Source organism: Protopterus annectens, chromosome 4.part1 (genome assembly GCF_019279795.1).
Source record: "Protopterus annectens isolate FY-2018-M chromosome 4.part1, PAN1.0, whole genome shotgun sequence".
Classification (NCBI taxonomy): domain Eukaryota; kingdom Metazoa; phylum Chordata; order Ceratodontiformes; family Protopteridae; genus Protopterus; species Protopterus annectens.
In genome coordinates this window covers 1,010,439,837-1,010,457,145 of record NC_056734.1, presented here as the reverse complement: position 1 = coordinate 1,010,457,145, position 17,309 = coordinate 1,010,439,837, and the positions used below count along the sequence as shown (strand labels likewise).

Here is a 17,309-nt window from a genome sequence, read left to right as displayed (position 1 = left end):
TAACCTGGTTCAACCACCTGGTTGACGGCTGCAGGATTCATGGCTGCAGTACTGGCGGTCGTCCTAGATGTGTTAGACAGGGAAACGTTTGTAGTTTAAGGTTGCTTCATATTTCGTTCGCTGATTGTGAGACAAGAATTCAGTACTTCCACAAAGTGTGGGGCCCTTGTGTCTGAATGTATGCACTACGGCAGAAGTGCAAAGCTGTGAATCTGGTGGCCCTTTAAAGAGACACATTTTGTATTCCAACACTTCTAAAACACAAATAAGTAGCATGTCGCGTCTTAAACGCCTCGGTAAATGAAGTAGTAAGGGTCATTGGACAATTCCTTAAAGGGCAAGTGTCTCTGACTTCTGCCGAATTTGTATCAGATATTTTTCATATTCCGTAGATCGCTGTGTAAGTTTCAAATAACTTGCTGTCCCGCTTGAGCACGTTCCATCCAAAAATGAGCACGTGTCCATTACGACACGCGCAGACCTTCTGGGGTTATTCCAGTGAATAACTTCGAGTGTATGTCCGGTGGGTATAAGTTTCAAATAACTTGCTGTCCCGCTTGAGCACGTTCCATCCAGAAATGAGCACGTGTCCATTACGAGACGCACAGACCTTCCTGGGAGTGTATATCTGAAAGAGCGTTAAACTATCATGGTGGCATAAAGGATGCATTTAACATGATATTAAGTGGCATCTTGAAGTGTTTGAGTCGGTTGTACTATGGATTAGGAGTGGTTTTACCCAGAGCCACGGGCTCTTCAAAGCCTTCCTGGATTCCAATCCAGGAAGACTTTGAATTGCTTTCAAGTGTTAGAAAACGTTCTGGAACGTACTTTCACTTTTTCCTGTGTAGTTTTTGGAGTGGGGGGCATTTTGAGCGCTTGATCAGTCTTTGGGAAGAACTTGTGTGATAGTTGCACTAACTGGAGGAATTTTGGCTGAGGCATTGGAAGTCCCTGTCTGAAGTAGGCGGTAGTGTACTGGCTCAGTTCCGTTCTGCGCAGGAGTGGGCGTGGCTCCGATGATTGGCGTGGAAAGCTGCATATGACATGATTGACATGCCATTCCGTGTCCGACTGTAAGACAAGGGTACCTTACATATGTTACAAACGGAAATCCCGTTTAGTTATCTAAATCTACAGTGTCAAGAAACGTAGTTCGGAGACAAGTGTACTTTACAAATATCACCTTAAAAGTAAAAGCATACACTTTACAGTTGCTAAAGTATAAATGTAAGTCTACGATTTCAAGAAACGTAGCTCGGTGACTTTCGTATGCATCTTCACCCATCAATATCATAACATCCTCACACCTTGCAAGTCCGACTATTGACAGTTACCACCTCGCAAATCATACTATTGACTGGTGTTCAGAAACTCATTTCAGTTGCACAATCCAGTCCCTATTCATATGTTCAAGTTTAAGTGCAGGTAACTAGGCACCTTAATGCTTTGGGCTAACTTAGTTTATTATTTTTATTTGTTTACCGGGATAGTCCGACTGGGTGTACGTCGATGTTAAGCGGAGGCCCGGGTAGACATTTACAAGAAAACATTTAAAAAGTATAAAAAATGTAGTTTGGTACTTTGTATTATCGCAACCACATTATTGAGGTTGAATAATTTCTGATGTGATCGTGAAACAACTGTAGCTGTAACTACAATAATAAAATCCAAGTCCAGGTTAGGCAGAGTCCCTCATTGACTCTCTTCAAGAGGAATCTTGAGTGGATGGGAGATCGTAGGTTTGATAGCCTAGTATGAACCTATGGGTGTGTACATTGTCGACTGCTATTCGGGCACTATGTTTATGAGATGTAACAGGAGGAACAACGGAAAATAGTGTTGGGAGCCATAGTGGAAAGTACATCGGACATAGATATCCTTCAGAGGGGTCTCACGGAAACCGATAGCTGGTGCCAGAGCCATGGCCTGAAGTTAAATGCCAAAAAATGTATAGTCATACCCTTGGGGAAAAACAAGGTAACCCCAAGCTACCATATAGGTGGCAATCCACTAAGCACAGAAGAGGGGACCCAGGTTGACAGTGGCCTTTCTTTTGACACTCACATTGCTGAAGTGGTTAGAAAAACCTTCTATATTGCCCACCTGATCATGAAGGGATTCACATCCAGATCAAGTGAGGTCATTGTTCCCCTGTACTCTTCACTTATCAGACCAATGATAGAGTACAATGCAATGATAGAGTACAATGCCCCATTCGGGATGCTTCTCACCCGACACCTGCAGCAATTGGAGAGACTCCAAAAGTTCCTCTCTAAAAGGATAAAGGGACTCCAAAATCTGTCGTATGCTGCCAGACTGAAGAAACTCCAGATCTGAAGTAGGCAGACTTCATTCGTCTGCAACCTGTGGGTATCGGATCCGAGCCGGCAATTCAAAAGCTTAGGCTCCGAGCTCCTAGCTCCTCCCTCTTACCCATAACCCCTTGCCAAGCCCTGACTGACCTCAGATTTCGTTTGCCGCTTTTCAAGAAGCAACGGAATTCTAGAGCTCCTGGCGTGGTTTGAGATAAGTGTAGTTTTTCTGACAGGAAAATTTTTCAAATTCTCTATTTTTGTTATTAATATAGTTAGAGTTGTGTGTGGTTAAGGCTTTCCTCCCTCTTTAGTTAATTTTTCTCGGGTTTTCGTAGTTTGTGTGTGTGTGTGTGTTTAGGCCTTAGGTGTAATGTCTGAAGCCCCTAAGGCTGTTTTGAAATGTACGAGTGTGGCCATAAGCTGTCCCCAGCAGATGGCCACACTTTCGGTCATCTTGGGGGTTGAACACCTGTCTTCTGGTTGTACCATTTGTGCAGGGTTCAACCCCCGGGCTTTAAGGGAACGGAGGTCGAAGTTGGTGCTGGCGGGTCTTTTACCCCAGATACTGCTTCGGCCTCTGCCTCCAGTCAGCAACCTGTTGCTGTGAGTTCTCCCCTCCGGCTGGGACTCAACCTCCCTTAAAGTTGCGGAGGAAGGATTCTTCTAGGGAGAGACAGAAGGAGAGGCACAGGGAGAAGCACCACAAGAGGAGAGCCGAAGCTTCCAGTTCGGCTCCTCCATCTAAGCGGGCCTCCCCTGTGCCTTCTAGCTTTCCTCCTCCTCGGCTCCACTCCCCTCGGTTCTCTCCTGGACCCGAGGAGGAGGAGGCTAGCCCTTCCAGGAGGTCACAGAGACGGCTCTCTAGGTCCGCTTCGGTGGCCTCCTCTAGATCGACCTTTTCTATGAGCGAAGCTGATATGGACCGGATGATGAGGAAATTCATCCAGGCCCAAATGCAAATGGGAGTGCTCCTAGCCCCAACCGGGAGGGCTTGACCTTTCGCCCCTTAGCTCCTTCTCCGACCCATACGGAGCTATCGGCGACGTGCAGATTTGGATCCGGGGGTGGGTCGGATCCGATAGGTCGGCGCACCTCGGATCCGTCCCATCCCTTGAGTGCTTGGTGCCGGACCCGACCTCTCGAGCCGAGGGCGAGCCTCGGATCGAGGGAGCTGGTGTGTCTTCGGCTCCGTCCAGGTCGGAGCACACTGGTCTCGGATCCGACAGTTTAAACTCCGACTCCGATCCGTCGTCGGATCCGAGTGGGGTCTGCTCGGGGCTTAGAGAAGCTGGCTCCCCTCGGCTTTCAGCGTTATGGAAAGGGCACTGTCGAGGCATCCGGACCCCGGTCCCTGCCACGGCTCCATCCGCACTCCATTGCAGTTGGGCCAGGCCCCCACCAGCCGGTCCCAGGGCCAGCCCGCCTCGATGTCCCAAGTGGTTCCCTTGGAACATCCATCTGCTGAAGAGTACTCCTCGGACAGCCCCGATGAAGTACCTCGAGCGCAAGTGTAAGAGGAGGCACATGGACTCCCCTGAGTCCGTCACTGAAGACACGGACTTGGATGAAGGGAAGGCTCCCTAGGTCACCCCTGAGGGCGTCTCATTTGGAGACATCATGGAGATGTTAAGGATCAGGGGGTGGTCTGCCCCAAGGCTTCTTCGGACGAGTCTGTGTTCTTGGAGGCATTCGGGCCCTTCTACCTCTTGGGTGTCCCCTCCTGCTGACCCCTGGTAGATCTTATATCTATCAGGCGTGGAAGGATCCGGACACCATTGAGCCTATCCTAAGCGCCCGGACGCATTCTTTCTCCTCCATCAGACCGCACCCACTGGAGTAAGGGTCCCCCAGTAGATGCCATGATGATGGCTGCAGCCACGAAGAGGGAATTGGCCCAGGAGAGTCCCTCCGTCCATCCTCCGGGCAAGGAATCCCGTTCGATGGATCGCATTGGGAAGCGAGTTTTTAGTTCAGCGACCTTCTCCTTGAGAGCGCTGAACTACATGGCACATGTCATTAGGATGCAGCGAGATCTGATTAAAGAATACGCTGCATCTCCCGAGTCCATCTCGAGTGAGGATAAACAGGTTTACTCCACCCGAATGGCCACTCTCAGATCTGTATCCAATACATCTATGCGGCTGCTGTCTCATGCTACTGAGGGAGCCGCTAGAGCCAGAGGAACAGGCCTTGTCATGAGGCGACAGGCCTGGCTCCGCCATTGTGATTTTGCTGAGCCCTTCAAGGCGACCTTCGCGAATGCCCCTTTCGATGGTTCTGCCTTGTTTGGCAAGACTGTTCGCGAGACATTAGTCCAGAGCGAAAAGGACGGGAAGACGCTGTCTGCCGTCGGAGTCCGCTTCTCAGCTCCCCAGAGGCCCTTCTCTAAGAACCAAAAGGGACAGAAGAAGATGTGGTTCCGGAAGTCGCAGCAGTCCCAACCTGCTCCGGATAACCAGTCCTTCCGTGGCAGAGGAGGATGGGGAGGTCGTCGTGCCAGAGGCAGGGGGGCTCCTGGCAATTTTGGGTCCAGAGAACCCTTCCCTGAGAGACCCACGCAGCAGCCCTGAAGGGTTGCCCGGCTGTCCGTCTCTGGAGGCAGTCGGGGGGGGGGGCGGTTTTCGATGCACCTGACTTCTTGGGAGTCCATATCAACAGACAGTTGGGTGCTTCGACTTATATCCAGAGGATATTCAATACCCCTAATCAAGATTCCCAAATCTCGCAGCCTCCCAGATGTTCCACCCGACCAAAGGGAGGCGGCAGCTATCGAAATCGAGCAGCTGCTAGGAAAAAGAGCCATCCAGCGTCCCCAGATCAAGCCGGATTAGGGTTTTACTCCAGGTTCTTCTTGGTGCCAAAGAAGACGGGGGACTTAAGACCAATTTTAGACCTTTCCCTGTTGAACCTGTCAGTAACCAAGCAAAAGTTCGGATGGTCACCCTGCAATCTATACTCCCCTCTTGAGGGAGAACGACTGGATGTGTTCCATAGACCTCAAGGATGCGTACTACCACATTCGGATGGACAGGCGATCCAGGAGGTTTCTTCGCTTCGGCTGGGAGCCAGTCATTATCAGTTCAGGGTCCTCCCTTTGGTCTCACCTCAGCCCCAGGGTGTTTACCAAGGTGTTAGCGGTGGTAGCGGCCCACCTGAGGCTCCAGGGATTACAGGTCTTTCCGTACCTGGGCGACTGGCTCCTGACGGCATCATCAAGGCATCTTCTGTGCTCAGCCAGGGATTACTTCCTTCAACTAGCACCAAGGCTGGGCATCACGATCAACTGGGAGAAATCTTTTCTGAATCCAACTCAAATTATAGATTTCATAGGAGGAAGACTAGACACCAGATCAATGCGAGCCTTCCTCACCCCAGACCGTATCGTCAGCCTGAGGTGTCATGTGACAGCAATCCTGCAACCATCTCCAACTGCAGCTTCGGTCCTGAGGGCCCTAGGTTCTATGGCGGCAGCTATCCCGCTTCTAATTCATGCCCGTTTACGCATGCGGGTTCTTCAATGGACCCTTCAAGTTCAGTGGTCTCCTCTTTGTTCGTCTCTAAGCGCTCCGATTGCGGTCAGCAGGCGTGCAGGGACTCCCTTCTGTGGTGGCTGCTTTCTACGGGTGCCCTAGCAGGGTGGACTTTTTGCGCTGGATTTCTCCGAGCCACAGTGACCACGGGCGCTTCTTGCCTCGGGTGGGGGGGGCATTCTGCGGGAAAGATTGTCCAAGGCACGTGGAATCCCACAGAGGCGTCATTGCATATAAATGTCCTGGAAATGAGGGCGGTGCTCCTAGCGTTGCAAGCACTTCACCACGTTCTTCCTACAGGGACTATTGCGATTCAGACAGACAACATGTCCGTAGTCTGGTATATCAACAAGCAGGAGGAACCAGGTCTTACCCCTTTGTCGAGAGGCCATGAGAGTCTGGGAATGGGCAATTTCCACCAAACGCTTTCTGATAGCAACGCACATTCCGGGAAAGTCCAACATCCTTGCGGACAAGCTCAGTCGCACCATCCTTTCTCCACACGAGTGGTCCCTCAATCTTCAAGTAGCGAAGAAGATTTTTGCCGTTTGAGGGCAACCCTGTTGCGATCTTTTGCTTCTCCCTCAAGCGCCAAATGCGACAATTTCTTCGCTCTGCTTCCCCACCAGGGGAGTTCGAGGATGCTCTGGTGCATGCTTGGCCTCGGTCTCCTTTATGCCTACCCTCCACTTCCTCTGATGCAGAGGCTTCTGCAGAAAGCCAACAGTTTGGGGAGCAGAATGATTCTCATTGCCCCATTCTGGCCTCGACAACCTTGGTTCCCCTTCGTATGGTCTCTCAAAATCAATCCACCATGGATTCTGGATCCAATTTCAGATCTCATCTCTCACCCTCTGGGAATGCCAGTTCCCAATCTGCGGACCCTGAAGTTGACAGCTTGGCTGCTCCAATTCCAACCTTAATTAGGACTCGGTATCTCTTCACGGTCAAAGCCATTTTGGTGGCTGCTCATAAACCTTCCACCAGACAGGTTTATCGGAGTAAATGGAAGAGGTTCTCTATATGGGCAGGACAGAGAACTGTGGATCCTTTTTCAGCACCTATCTCTGCGGTGCTAGATTTTCTAACGGACCTCTTTCATCAAGGGGCTAGTTCTTCCACGATTAAGGTACAATTGGCGGCTATCTCGCATTATCACATTGGTCAGGACACAGCTCCCCTTATGACAGCGAAATTATGTAAAACTTTTCTCAAAGGAGTTTTTTGTTAAGGCCTCCAGTCAAGGAGGTTGTACCATTGGGACTTGTCTTTAGTCCTGCAGGCCCTTACTGCTCCTCCCTTCGAGCCTGCAGCTTCTGCTGATTTAAAATACCTTTCCTGGAAGACTGCCTTTCTGGTAGCTATTACTTCAGCCAGAAGGGTGTCTGAGCTTCAGGCTCTATGTGTCAAACCGCCTTATCTTTCTTTCTTCCCTGATAGGGTGTGCCTCAGGACCAATCCATCTTTTCTTCCGAAGGTCTCTTCTGAATCCAATATTAACCAGTCAATCAATTTGCCTGTATTTTTTCCTAAGTATTCAAACAAAGGAGAATACAAATTGCATTCATTGGATGTTCATAGACAATTACGTTTTTATATTAACAGGACAGCTGGCCACAGGAAATCAGATCAGCTGTTCGTCTCCTTTGCTAAATTTGCTCTGGGTAAAGCAGTATCTAAAGTCACTCTATCTAAATGGATTGCTAATTGCATTCTGCAGGCATATGACACTTCAGGCAGACCTGCTCCTCAGAGGGTTCTGGCTCATTCTACTAGGGCAGTTTCTCGTCAGCCGCCTTTAAGTCCCGTGTTTCGTTGGATGATATCTGCTTGGCAGCTACTTGGGCCTCGCCTCATACTTTTATTTCTCATTACAAGGTGGATGTTGTTTCTAGAGGAAGAGCATCCTTTGGCTCAGCGGTGCTCCGGAACATCCTTCCATGACGGCCGCTCAAGATTCAGGTAGCTAGGGACTCTGTCCCACAGGTTGCAGACGAATGAAGTCTGCCTACTTCAGATTTAGAAGTTATGTACTCACCATAACGTTCCATCTGAGTAGGTGACTTCATTCGGATGCAACCATCCCCCCTCCATCCCCCTGACCTTTATAGAGCGAATATTTATGCTGTTTTAGTATACTGTGGTCAGTATTTTGAGGCAAACTCAATCTGAGGTCAGTCAGGGCTTGGCAAGGGGTTATGGGTAAGAGGGAGGAGCTAGGAGCTCGGAGCCTAAGCTTTTGAATTGCCAGCTCGGATCCGAGATCGGATCCGATACCCACAGGTTGCATCCGAATGAAGTCACCTACTCAGATGGAACGTTATGGTGAGTACATAACTTCTAATTCTATTCAGTCGCATACCGTCTGCTCAGAGGTGACCTGTGCCTGACATACAAGGCCATGTCCAACCCGGAATTAATGGACATGCTCCACCTCAAAAAATCCAAATCTACCAGATCCACTAGAGCAAGCGACTTAAACCTTTGCACGGATATAAATAGGACATGCTGGAGGGATAGATTTGTCACCCAGAGACTCCCTATGTTGTGGAATAAAATCCCGGTCCATGTGAGGCAGAGCACCTCGCTGGCTCTGTTCGAGAGAAGTCTTGACCTGTGGATGGGAGATCGTAGGTTTACCCCGGGAATCATCTCTGTCTCACTGCTGGACAGAGGCACAACAAACTAATGGGCACAGTATTTTTTAACATAAGGGGTGGTGTAAGCCACAAAAACTCTGGGCTAGGCTTATAAATGCCTTAGGGCAGATAGCCTAGTATAAACCTATGAACCTATGTGTTCATGGGGTACAATCATGCAGGTGTCCTACCGAACATAGCCGTACACTACATTATCGCCAGTTTAAGGATGCCAGACTGCTTTCTCCAGCACCCCATGTTTCACTTTATGATGCACTGCAGTTTTGGGGATGCGTAGCAATATTACCTGCGTTCATTATTACCAGCATTTTGTGTAGTGTTTCCTTTATTCACTGCAATGCTTGGAAATATAACAAGAATCTACATTTATACAGGATGAGATGTATTGTGTTTCTTTAGCTCGCCACTTCTGTCCTATTTGTTGGGCTGAGGTGTACATATGGCAGTGCATTAAAGAAATGTGCTTGCATTAAGTTCACTGTACGGAGGTTATGTAGAGATCTTCTACTCTTGTATGCATGTATTCTTTCTATTATGCACCACCTGTGGAGTTTGAATAGCAATACAGGTCTTGCATGATGAATTTCACTGTAGTACAACTCGGTACCGTTGGTAATGACATTCTATTTTTCCATACATTCCAGCTGCACTTGCACTATAGTTTCCTGAATAATATCCCTGGGGCTCGGAGTACATTAGCTATAGTTTTAGTTTTGGGAGATATTTGGTGTGTGCTAGCTGGGTAGAACTACTAAACATTTCATTATATGCATTGTCAGCTTCAACCCCTCCTTTCGTCTAATGTCTGATCAATGGCAGTTTGTCTTGCCACTGCTGCCCTAGTGTTCGGGAATGCTACATCAGGTGCAGAATGCACACCTGACCCCCAAAGTGGGTGAGTTAGTAAATGCCACCATTCCTGACTTCTGCAAAGAAGATCTCTAAATCCGTTTAGAGTCATCTGGTTTGCATTTCTGTTTGACTAGTGGTCAGTGGCATATTAGCAGTGCCTGCTTGGCTTTTTTAAAATCTGCATTTCTTGCAATGGTCGCTTTGCTATGTAGTACTCTTTGGTAACGTTATTTTTGCCTTTTCCCATAACTTCAAATTTTTTGATAGTGGGCCTGACTGCCAATAAGGAATATGTTGAACATTTTCTTGATTGTGCTGTGTTCACATTAAGTACATTTAAGAGTCTTGGTTCCTGTCAAGAATCCGTCACATCCGTTCATAGGTTGGTACTAGGCTATTGGCCCTAGGGCCTATATAAGTCTAGTTATTCAGTCTAACATGGTAAGTTTTTCACTTATTGGTAAATAGTTTCTTTCACATCAAATGATGTGGTAGAATTACCAGTTGTGTAGCTTTGCATTGAAATTTCTCTTGTTGCTTTGTGGTCCCTTGAAATGTAATATTTAATTGGGGGTAAATCCTGCATGACTGAGGAGGTTATTTGTGGATCTTAAACTGTGCATTCCTGTTGGGAGAATGACAGTCTACGAATCAAAGTTGAAATTTATCAGGCTTGCTCTTTGGCTGGGGCTAGCTGTTGAATGGTGTCTGCTGTCACGAGGATTTGTGCGCTTTTCCCTGATAGCAGTACAGTGAGCTGTCTTCTCTATGTCAAATGTCTAGTGCAGCAAAAGATACTACAGGGATACTTAATTCAGTGTGATAGCATTGTTAAATGGCTCTAAGGACATTGCTAATTGCAGTGATAGAAAATGCACCACAGCCACAATTCTAATAACATTTTTGTGTGCTGGTAGCCTTTTTTTTTTTTTTTTTCACTGACTTCATTGTTACACTGCTCAGTTCCACTCCTATTAAATGTTATGCAAATATTCCCACATTCCATTTGTCTAATTTGCTTCTTTTTCTAAGTAACCCCATTGGGTTAGATTTGTTTCTATTGTTTGAATTTCTTTTTTGGCAGCCGGTAGTGAGGGAAACTTTGAATTTATTTATTTATTTATTTTTTTTTACATTTGTTGACCGGGAGGATCTGACTGGGTAAATGTCCAATTTCAGCGGAGGCCCAGGGAGAAAAGCTTCAGTGTTAGTAGATATAACAAATCAAAAAGGTAATCGTACTAATATACAGGGTTATTTCACATATACAGAGACTGGTACACACCCTGATATTTTTAGATAAAATACAATGTTATGGCTCCACAATTTGGAGGTACTTGGGCACAAAGAAAATGTATCTGTAAATGGTATTTGGGTATACCAGTTATAGTACCAGTGTTTTCTACCAGAAATTCTGAGTTAGGACAAGTTTAGTATTTGGAGACTGGTGGAGGAAATGTTGGGGGAACAGCAGGAGTAGGGGGTCAGTTTGAGGGAGGCATGGGCATTGCTTATTGGTAAGTAGGTGTTCCTTTAGTAGATGTTTAAACGTAACAGAAATTGCTGACGTAATATTGGGAGGCAGTGAGTTCCAGATTCTACCTATGTGGTTAGGAAAGAGTCTCCTGAGTTGTTGGATTTGGTGATTTTGATTAAGGTCCTGTTACTAGAGTGTAGTTGTCTTGGGTTTTCTTTGTATAAAATTTGACAGTGTTGGTGTTCTCTCTGGATGCAGTAGGAGTTTTTTTTAGCAAAGACTTTTCTGGTTAGGGGTCGCCACAGCGGATCATCTGTCCACTCATGATTGGTAGTGGGGTTTTTACAGTGTAGAGTTGCCAGATCGGCACCCAGCCTTCCATAGAAGACACACACTCACACCTAGAGCCAATTTGGAGTGTCCAATCCACCTACTGCATGTCTTTGGGAGGAAACCGAAGCATCCGGAGGAATCCCACGCGACCACAGGGAGGACATGCAGACTCCGCACAGAAGGCACCCAGCCGAGAATTGAACCAGAGAACCTCTTGCTGTGAGGCGGCAATGCTAACTGCTGCACCACCGTGGCCGCCCCTAGGGTGGAATGTGGTGAGATGTTGAAATTCCAGCCATTGAGTTGGTATAGTGAGTGGAAATGATGGTAACAATAAGGGTCATTTGTGGCAAATCTGGCAATTTGATTATAACATGTCTAGTTTTGTGATTTTTTTTGTTTTGGATAGGTTGGCGAAGATGGGGGCAAGCATACAGGAGTGTGGATAGTTGCATAGTTTGTGCCATGGTGGTTTTGGTTGGCTGGTTTAGGTATGTTTTATTTTTGTACAGGCTGCTTAGTTTTTTTGTGTCTTTGGTTAGATTTATGCACAAGTCAAACCTCATTTGTTGTCCATTTGTAACGCCTAGTAATTTCGTGTGGGAATCTGGAGAGGTAATGCTACCATCACTAGAAGTAATATTGAAAGAGTTAGTGTTTTTATGTTGGATTTATTTGTTTTGAAGATTAGTAGTTTGCTCTCTTTTGGGTTCAGTAACAAGTTTTTACTGAGAAACCAAGCTTCAGTGTTACTGAAGACCTGTTGGGTTGTGGAAAGGAGTGTGTGGGGGGTTGGTAGCTGAGCAGACTAAGTCGTCAGCATATTGTATGACTGTTGCATCTTTGGTGATCTTATTTAGGTCATTGATGAATATTGAAAATAATAGAGGGCCTACGACTGATCCTTGTGGGTGTCCAGTAGTAATAGGAAGCAGTGTGGAAAGTGTATCCCATCTGACTGCTTGCTGTCTACCTATTGGGTAGTTTTGAAACCAGGCCAGTGAGTTAGTGGCTAGTCCAAGGTCTGAGAGGGACTCGAAGTTTGGGATGGTTGACCATGTCAAATGCTTTTGATAGGTCAAGAAATATTGCTGATGGTTTTCCCAGGTTACAGTTCTGGTTTATTGGGTTGGTGAGAGGATGGCAGCTGTTGTACCATGGGCTGGTCGAAATCCATGTTGGGAAGGTGTGAGAAGTTAGTTATTTAGTAGGTATTGCATACGTTAGTGATTGCATTTTTCTAGTAATTTTGGCAAGTGGGGAGATATGGTTATGGGGCGATAGTTGGTCATGTCTGTACATGTTCCACCTTTGTGCAGTGGGGTGATGTGCTATTTTCCAGGTTGTTGGTATTTTGCTTTCCTTAATTGATGTGTTCAGGAGGATTGATATTGGATAGGCTAATTCGTTGGCGGCTATTTGTATGTGTTCTGCTGGAATGTTGTCAGCAGTTAGGCTAGTTGGCTTTAGTTTATCTAGTGTTCTTTTTATATAATCTACGACAAACACCAAGGCAACTGAGTAAATATGTCCCGAAAGACGCACAAACGTCTAATGATGTATGATAGCAACACCGGTGTGACACGGCTCGGACAGGAACTGAAGACTTATTACAAACAAGACAAAAATTAAGCGCTTTCATCTGAATGTACAGACTTCATCAGAACAGTTTGACCAGCTTTTTGGCGCCAAAAAATGTCAATTGTGATTTTTAAAGACAGTGCTTGGTTATAAGCCGTTCCTTCAGAATCCTTATTAATAACCATACTAAAAACCACAAGTTGTCTGCCAACATTTCCTTGCATGATAGTAAACTTATTCATTCGATCTGGTGTTACCATAAATTGAAAATGCAACAAATAATAAATGATAAATACATGATACTACAAAATACTGTAAAAATACAAGGTGCTATAAAAATGCAATATACTTACAAATTCTACTGTTTATACTCCTGCTGTTGAATAATGAATATATAATCTATTATGTCATAATACCAATAAAATATGAAATATTAGCATTAAAATACATGTATGTGAATCCGAATTGTTGAACAGATCCTAAAAATACTGTTGTATCATTTAATACCACTAGTATGGACAGTGCATAATGTTAATACATAATGTGTGCCATTATGCGAAAGTCAAAAACTTACATCCTTCTGCTTCATTTATAGCTTGGCATTGTTTACATGACCCGCACTTTCTAGTAGTATGTACTTTCTTCATCCTACTGTTCTTCTTAGTCATCATTTCCAACTGTCTCTATTCCTTCCAGTTTTGTGAACGAAGCATGGATGTTTGCCTAAAGTAGTTCACTGTTAAATTCCAGTGACTCCTAATGACATTTTTGATATGTTGCACATATGATGAATGTCAAGAAACATACCCGTTCACAGTAAGTTAGATGATGTGAACAGGACATATATTAGAGTGGGGAATTGTAACACCAAGAATATAGTCTATTTGGCTAAATGTATGACCTGCTCCGCATTTTATATAGGAAAAACTGCAACAGTTAAAGCGACGTATTTATGACCATTTTTATAGCATTAAGGTAAAGGACAAAAAACATGCATTGTATCGACATATATTCAATAGCAGAGATACACATGCTTTTAAATTTGCCATTATAGACAATGTAGAAATTTCCCCATGTGGTGGCAATTGGAAAGCCCTTCTGGGTATGAAAGAAAGTAAATGGCAGATTTTAACTGATGCCATGAGAAAACCAGACTTCAGTGATCACATCAGTATTAAGCTATGATTGAAAAAAAAAAAAAAACTGCCTCTGCAAGGCTCGAACCCAGGACCCTGCACACCATAGCCAAAGTGATTTACTACTAAGCCCTGTCAGGTATCATCATGGAACTCCTAAACAAAGACATTGGTAACCTCCAAACTCTGGACCCCACCCAGTTCGGGTTTGTGAAAGGCAGATCATGCATCCTGAACCTAATCGACTTCTCTGAGGCAGTCGATGAGGCTAAGGTGGTTCACACAGCCTATCTAGATCTTGCCAAGGCTTTCAACACCACCCCCCACTCTGGAATTATAGATAAACTCCCTAAACTAGGTATAAATCCCTATGTCACAAGATGAGTTGGCAACTGGCTCACTGACCGAGCTCACACTGTGAAAAGTAGCAGACTCCAAATCCGACTTCAGACCTGTGACAAGTGGAGTACCACGGGGTTCAATCCTGGATACTCTCCTGTTTGGTATCTACTTCTCTGAAGTACAGGCTAACGCGGAAGGTCTTTGGCTAATGAAGTTCGCAGATGACTGCAAACTAGGAGTCATAATCGAAACTCTTAAAAAAGGGCCTCACTGAGACAGATGCTTGATAAGCCATGGCCTCAAGCTCGATGCCAAAAAGTGCATCGTCATCCCCTTTGGTAAAAACTCTGTACCCATGAGCTACAACATAGGCGGTAGTATACTTAACACCAAAAGTGTGATAAGAGACCTTGGGACACAGGTGGACAGTAGTCTCTCCTTTGATAATCACATCGCCACAGTAGTCAGGAAGTCCTTCTACATGGCACACCTCATCACAAAATTTTCTCATCCAGTAAAAAAGGTCATTGTTCCCCTCTACTCATCCCTCATTAGACCCATTATAGAGTACAACGTCCCTTTTGGTAAGTACCTCACAAGACCTCTACAACAACTGGAAAGGCCACAGAAATACCTCACAAAGAGGATTACCGGCCTCAACAGATGCCCTACACAGACATTCTCAAAAAACACTGCCTAACATACAAAGTTATGTCAAACCCAGACTTCCAATACTCTGGAATAAACTACCTATCTATATCAATAGGAAATTCACCCCGGGGATCACGTCTGTGGCTCTGCTCAACAGTGGCACAGGAAAATGAAAATAATTTTCTTGGGTGGTAAAAGCCAGGGTACCTTTTTGGCTGGGCTTGTATAGGCCCCAGGGCCGATAGCCTAGTACCTACCTATGAACCTATACGTTCCTTGGCCCTGCAGACCAAGCTCATCAGGCTAATAGGACGATAGTTCCCGGGATCAGTGGTGGCTCCCCTTTTGTGGAGTGGGATAACTGTTGCTGTGTGCCATTCCGTGGACACACAGCCTGATGTGAGGCTATGACTGAACATGGTGCTTGGGTGGGGAGCCAGTTTGTTCTGAAATTCATGTAAAACGCAGCCTGGGATGCCCAGTCCCATGGATGCTGTGTTTTTGGCTTTAGAGAGTGCAGCTTTTACCTGTGTAGTTGTGATTACAGGGACTCTGCATTCTTCCTGTATAGATATGGGCCCTTTAGGATGTGTGAGAGGGCCCTTTAGGATGTGTGAGAGGGCCCTTCAGGATGTGTGAGAGGGTGGTAAAAGTTAGGGTGGTAAAAGTTATATCTGCCAGAATGTTGGCAGTATCAGTTGGTTCTGTAATTTTCATGCAGTCGTGCTGTAACTTAGAGCAGATCTGAGTGTTGCCATTGAGATTCTTGACATAGGTATAGAATGCTTTGTGGTTGTCCTTAGAATCAGTAGCGATTTTATTTTCATAGCTAGCTTTGTTTCTTATGTGGTCTCAGCGTCTTACTGAGGATGACCAGGGAGCTCCACCACTCATGGGATTTTACTCTCTTTTGCAGCAGTTTCTTCCTTCTGTTGTACAGTTTGTTTATGGCAGGGGACCACCAGATTGGCTTCCTTTTCTTGGACAGCTTCTTGGTTCCATTTGGGATAGCACGATCCATGCACTCATGTAAGTGCTTATAGAGTGCATTTGTGTAGGATTCAGCAGTTGTAACTGTATTGTCCATCTGCATGGGTGTCATGAAGTTTGCCACTTCTGTCTTAAGCATGAAGTTGGCTATGGAGAAATTTTTTTACTGTGGTTTCCTTAATGTGGGGGCGGGATGAGGATATCTAGGGTGATTCGCTTATGGTTGGATGTGACCAACAAGGAGTTGACTTTGGGTGTGGAACCCCGGTCATTCATGTTGGTAATGACTAGGCCTAGGATATTGTTGCCCTTGGTGGGGGTGTGGATAAGTTGATCCAGGGCACTGGAATTTATGAATTCCAGAAAGCGTTGAGTGAAGGAGTTGGTAGATGAGTAGTAGTTTTCCCAGTTAATGGTGGGTAGTTGAAATCGCCCATTATTAGGGTGTTTGAACCCTAATATTTTCCAGTATATCAAGAAAAGAGGAGTGGGACATGATGGGTGATCTGTAGCAAGCTGCAATTTGGATTGCAGTTTTGCCCAGAGTTAGTCGCACTTGGATAACCTCGGATGCATTGTGCTGAGCAACTGGCCTGGCAGTGTGGATATCCTTAATGAATATGGGCACACCTCCACCTTTGGTGTTCTGGTTCAGGTTACGTGGCCAAAAAGTGTGGTATGAGTTACTGCCTGGTAGTGCAGGGGTGCTCTTTGGAGCCTTGAACCAGGTCTCAGTCACTGCACAAGTATCTATGTTCTCCATTTTAAGGAGTGCCTTGAGTGAGTGCATTTTGAGATTTAGACTTGTAGCATTACCCTCAGTTTTTGCTTGCCTGTTTCGGTTACATTTGAAACTTGTCTAAAAAAGGCACTATGGGGACGGCAAGAGCCTTAGCCAGTATCCGGAATCCCATGGGTGACAGGTGCAGGCCATCTCTGGCAAAGCATCATGGTCTGTCGACCATGTCGTCACAGGCAGACAGATACTGGATCCCCTTAGAATGACACCAGATGCTTAGCCAATTGTTGAAGTCAATCATTTTGCCCTTGTACTGCAGTTACATTCTGGGCGATGGCAGAATGCTACTCAGGGCTGGGGTCATACTTCCCTGTGCTACAAGATCGGAGAGCTCTTGCATGTCTCTCTTGTAGTCCAGGGAGGCATGTCTCGGTTCATTCACACCAGCATGGACAATGACGGTCATATTTGTACTTGTTATGGAGTGACCTGAGTGCATGGGTTATGTGGCAGATCTTGGCACCCGACAGGCAGCTGACAGTAACCTTCCCCTTGTTTAGCCTGGTAAGTGGGACATCAGTGACCTATGACTACTGTGTTGGGTACGTTGTTTTGCCGAATATATTATATAGGTTCATAGGTAGATACTAGGCTATCTGCCCTAGGGCATTTATAAGCCTAGCAAGAGTGTATTTGGCTT

The 17,309-nt window shown here is 45.8% G+C and overlaps 1 protein-coding gene across 1 annotated transcript in view; it reads left to right on the top strand.

Moving 5' to 3' along the window:
* LOC122801160 (heterogeneous nuclear ribonucleoprotein U-like protein 1) overlaps positions 1 to 17,309 on the top strand; it is a gene marked incomplete in the record, with an annotated part of 399,977 nt that overhangs the window by 1,235 nt on the left and 381,433 nt on the right.